Source organism: Drosophila rhopaloa, unplaced genomic scaffold (genome assembly GCF_018152115.1).
Source record: "Drosophila rhopaloa isolate 14029-0021.01 unplaced genomic scaffold, ASM1815211v1 contig_3, whole genome shotgun sequence".
NCBI classification, from domain to species: Eukaryota; Metazoa; Arthropoda; class Insecta; order Diptera; family Drosophilidae; genus Drosophila; species Drosophila rhopaloa.
The window spans coordinates 13,681,917-13,687,880 of NW_025335123.1; positions in this window are offsets into that span (position 1 = coordinate 13,681,917).

Sequence of the window (5,964 nt, forward strand, 5' to 3'; positions counted from 1 at the left end):
CCTATTTACCTACAGGGACAAATACATAGATACGCGGTGAATATTGTGAGCCACGGGGCGTATACTTAATGTCAGCAGCAGGACTTTCACGTTTTTCAGTGTTTTTCGGTGGTAAAATAAAATGTTATGCCCATTATGACGTACGAACAGTGAAATGCAATTTGTTTATTTAAATATTTTGTAATAAATCGATTTATATTGTTAAATTTATATTTAAATTAAATATTATAAAAATTATCTTTAATATTATATTAAATATCAGAGCAAACAAATTTGACTTATTTTGTGCGTTTTTACTTATTTTTAATAAGTAAGAATTATAGTAATAATCATATTAATTAGTATATATACATACATAAATGTTTACTATAATTATACAAAAATTCAAGATTTAGATTTGGATTTTTTTTGTCTTAAACTTTTTTTTTTAATTTTTATATAATCTATTTTTCCAAAGAGCGAACGGCCCCACATTAATTTCACGCAGTTTCTGTACGTCGAAACGCATAAATATCTGGCTAAAATGTTATATATGGCCAATGATTCGATCGATTTGTGGTGGCATATAGATTAACTGATTTGCCATTCAGCTGATTAGCATTCGAGTGGGTGGATGAGAGCGTCGGAAACGGAAGTCACTCGATGGCTGTTAAAAGTTTTTCCTCGCTCCTTTCGGTCTCCGTCTTTTATTCCTTTTATTTATCCGATGGCATTTTTGGAAGGAGGAGTGGAATTAGCTGATGTGCAGCGACTTGTGTGATTCCTTTTTTGTTGCCTCTTGAAGCAATTACGCCATCCCTTCAGATTCCATCCCTACTACTCTTTACCTCCTCATTTCATAAAAATATGTGCACTAAGAAAAATCTTAATATATTTTATTTGTATATTTTATGGAATATTTCCCTTAACAGATTTTTTCAAGAATCTTTTAAAAGGTTTTATTAAGGGTCTTATTAGTTATTGGATTGCTCAAACATTTCTTTCTTAACTTTTTATGTTCCACAAAATCAAAAATTTCTTTTTTCCAGACTGTAATTAATCATAAAGAAAAGTGCTTGCTTTCGTCTTAATATTGTACTTAGTATATAAAACCAGAAATCTAATTATAAAATTATTATTTTTATGTTTATTATTTTGTAAAACTTGATAAATAATACTAAAGTATATGTTTCTGTTTTTCTATTTTTAATTTTACATCAAAATAATATTAATAAATTTCATTGCCTTGCCATTAATCTTAGTAATTATTTAATCCTCCATTAAAAATCATATATTTAACAAAAATAAATTTTGCCACTATATGTTTTATAGAATCTCCAAGCTTTTTAATTTATATCTGTGTACACTTATTTCGGTACAAGTGTGTGTGTGAGTGACTTAACCCCTTTCAGCCGCCCTCGTAATGCATTTGAAGCGTTAAAACGCCACTTGAGTGAGGATGTTTGGTACCCGGCAAAGGAGCTGCACACTGGATGGACTTGGGGGCGAAAGGGGTTAAGGGTTGTGGGTTAAGGGGAAGGGGAAGGGGCAGGGGAAGGGGGATGGCAGAAGTGCATATGCTAATTGGTAAGTGCACGGCTCAACGAGCACCTGTTGAAATCAGCATCTTTCTCCTTCCGAATCAGATACCGACTTGAAGAGCTGCACATATGTACACTCCCCCCATTTGGGTGACTTGGTTCTGCAAAAACATCTTTAATGGTCTGTTCAAATTTGTATAATGTTTCCATTAAGAAAACTAAATATGTTTTTACTAATTCTATCCTTGATCCTTGGAACTAAATATTTAATTTTTCTGGTATGCTTTTATCTCAGTGGCACCTCTTTTGTAATTAATTAAAATCTTCATAAAAGGACATATATCGAAAAGGATTTTATTGAAAACTTATCGTGAATAAATGTAATTTTGTTAATTATAAAGTGATGTTAAACAAAATGTAATAAATTAATGCCTTTTTGAATTATTCTATATCCTTCACTAAGTTGAAAACTTTTGACTGAAATTTAATATCAATTTACCACCAATAATTTAAAATGCATTCGACTTGCATTTATTTTATTTTCTAATTGAATTAAGAACAAAGAAATACTACTTGCTGAATGGTTAAGTTCCACGTAATTTTTTGGTAAGCCGATAATAGGCATAAATGAAATATGAGTATTGATTTGTTTTCTTTGCGTTCGACTTAAAGGAGCTTAGTGTGTGGTGGGAGCCTTGAAGAACAGGGGATTGGTTAAATAGTTTATTTTTGGGATCCTTGTTACGGGCTTTTATTGGGTTAATTCTGCAATCCTTTTCCCCCTGTTTTCGCCTGCGTGACTGCTCGTCCTTATTTCCATTTATTTTGTGAATATCCTGGGGCCTCACCACCACACGTAGCTCAGCAGGATGTGCTGTGCCACGCCTCCCCATCCTTTCCGCCCCCTTGCACTCAATTAAGTGGCTGTGTGTGGGTGTGTGCGGGTGTGTGCGGGTGTGTGCGGGTGTGTGTGAGTGTGTGTGTGGGCGAGGAGTCCTATGTTGACTTGAGAACTTGGCACAACTTTTGCGTACGAGTTGGACGACTACGTGACAAAGGTTGCAAGTGCCCCTCACTGCCCCATAAACCCACCCACACCACCACCCACACCCACCCCCTTGTTTACCCTCGAATGCCCCCTATTTACCAGGCGACACACCCCGAAAAATAGTAGATATTAATTTTTCAAAGACCCTCTGTTTGTGGTTCTCGAAACTTGTTTTGGGTAAATATTTTCTTTTTTTGGAAAATTTTATTTCAGAAAGTGACAGCCTTATTTAAATAATATTTTCGAAATACTACCAATATTGTCAACATGATTAAGTCTATTAAATAATGTTCTAAAAAAGGCTTTCAGTGCTAAGAAAATATTACTTTGCTTGGAATAACTTTTAATTTGAAGATTAAACATTAGAACAAGAATAAAGGCAAGCCGAAAATGCGTTCTTTAAAATTATGTATGCTATCTGGAATAGTATTAAAATCCGATGCCAAATATTGTTCAAATTATCCATATTTTTTTGACTGTCTTAAATAGCAGTGTAGATTTTTAAAATATTTTCTTTTTTTTTCTTTAGTTGGTGGTTTTTACATTAGTTAAGATGAATCTGAATACTGGAAATCAAATGATATGATTAAAACATTTTATTGCTTAAAAACCGCCTTCAAAAATATTGTCAAAAAATATTTTAAACGTGTACAATGGACTATTGCAATTAAATGTTTCAAAAATATAAATGACTCAATAATATATTTCTAAATAAATGATGTTGGTTCTTCAAATTACAACGAGATAATTTGGAAACCTTATTTGGCTTGGCTTTAAATCAGCCTTCTTAAAGTCAACCTCTGCGGATGTCACCATCCCCATCTCCATCTGCATCTCCATCTGTATCGCCATCAGCATCTCCAACTGCCCATCTGTATCTATATATCTATGTCTATATCTCCGGGTGAGTGTACGTGAGCAAAGTACGGACAATCTGCCGGCCGGCCGGTTCGCGTGCTTTTGGGGCGTGTTTGGCGTCCAGTTTGACACAATTTCGAATGCCGCCGCCCATATGCAGAAACTGCTCCATTTTCCATCGGTGCTCGCGGAAATGTCTACACGGCCCGGAAAATTCTCCATCGGGACAGCGCCCCTACGAGAGCTTTTCCGGCACCAAAAGCGAGGAGCTTTCTTCGCACATCCTTCGTCCTAGAATACAGGATATCTCATCCCAGCTATGTATACAGTTCGGGATTTGGCTTAGATAATCACTGGGATTTGCCGACCGAGAAGTGGAGTGAGGTTGCACACATAATTTCATTATTTATTTTAATTAATTGAAATTGTTGAAAAGCCGGCGGCCCCCTGATGACCCTAATGCTAAGTAAGCTCACTAATTGCAATTGACTTCAAGGGAGTCCTCAACTTTAAGTGGAGTAATAGAAGGGGATAGTCTGAGGATGCAACTTGTGTTAATATTTTCAGAGCCAAGTACTTCGTAGTTTGGCAATTTACAAGTATAAATATTCATTTCAGAAGGCAGTTTATTACCATAGCAGATACTATCTAAAGTGTTAATGCCTGATATTTATTTTATATATATTTTTGAGTAGCTGTGTACTTTATTTTGAGTTTATTAAAAAGGTTTATATTTAATTTTATTTTAATTGGCTGAAAAATTATTTATTATTTACTTTTTGAAACGATTATTTCAAAGGGCTTGATTGTTTATTGAAGTATTTCAAAGAGTGTGCTTCATAAAACTTTTAAATTATACACTTTTTAATTCAAAGAGTTAAAAAAAGTTATGAGTGGGAACAAAAAGTATAGTTTTGTAAATAATTATAAAATTATTATTGAGTAATTAATTGTAATAGAGGAACTAAAGGTTTTTAAATCTTAGCAAAACAAGAAAAACTTTATTCTGAAAGCAAAAAAAAAGTTTCAATTAGCTAAAATACAATTTTGAGTTCTTAATAATTAATTCCACTTTTATGCTTACCTAAGGTCAACATATTCTATTTGTATTGCAACTTTTTGGGGCAAGACTGTCAAAATGCAGTACATTAAAAATTAATTTCAGAATATTAATATTTAATCAGCTCCTATTTGGGCAAATTGAGTCCTTAGTTGAACATGAATTGCATTGCAAATATTCGCTCTGTCACCGTCTCTTTCTGCCTCTATCTAGCCGTCTCTTTCTCTCTCTCTCTCTTGGATGCCCGTATCCTGTTTGCCGGCAGCTAAGACACAGTCTTTCAATTAATTCCAAATGCGAATGCACCGAAGCTCAATGCAAACATTTGCACAATTTCAAATCGCTTTTGCCGTTGCTATTTATTTTCCACCCACTGTTTTCCACCCACTTTTTATTTCTTCTCCTCTCAATTGCTTCCTGCTTTTTTTACACAAAAAAATATATTTTCTGAACCGTTTTTTTTCGTAAACTAAATTTGCTGTTTGGGAAATATTTATAAATCGGCTAGTTGTATAGATAATTAAAATACATATTTATATTGTCATGTCAAATTTAGCTTCCGTTCTTGCCAATTTAATTTTAGTCTTAGATCAAATTTTTGAACGTTTTCGATATTTTTACAATTGAAAACTTTATTTCTCAATTTAAAATATATGACTGTCGAACTTTTTTTAATTTCGATATTTAACTCATTGAAATATTTTCGATATAAAATTAATAGTGATTCGTTTGCGATTTAATGTTGCAATTTAACTGAACCTAGCCAAATTTTCAATTTACACCACATCGACTGTTTTGGTTATTTAAATTTTTAATATTTTGAAAATGTCTCGATAAATTAGTTAAAAAATATATCTTGTTATTTTTTAACTGAAAGGAAAACTATATTTTCCAAGTGTGCCATCCTGTTGTTTTCGGGAGTTGCGAGCAGCTGAAATTACACAGATTACATAGGATATAGACGACGAGCAGTTGGCACACATTCTAAGGCAGCACCTCGTTACCACGCCCCCGTTGTCGAGGAAAATGCATTTTCAAATTATTTAGAAGCCGCGTTTTGGAGAGAATTTTCCGCTGGCCTGGAGAGTTGGAGCCGGGAAAATCGGATGGCGGGGGGCAAGCTGAGGGGCTGGAAAAGCTATAGCAAAAGCTCTGCTCCTGTTCGAATCGTAGGTGCTGTGTTTTTGCCGTGAAAAGTCTCAACACAGGATTCGTTGGCGTCGCTGCCGGCGTCGCAGTCGCTGCGGAAAATCGCCTCTCTCTCTCTCATTTCGTGGGAAAATTCAGTACGAGTCAAGCAGTCCTCGGCGCATCCAGCAAACGCGGTTCTTTTTTAAGCGCGTTTTCGTATTATTCTACTCATATGATTTATCATTTGCGTCGCTATATGATTTCTCCTTGTTTCCGTAGTACGACAAAAAGCCACTACTACTAAAAAAAAACAACAACCAATAAAAATTATTAGGCAAAAGTTTCAA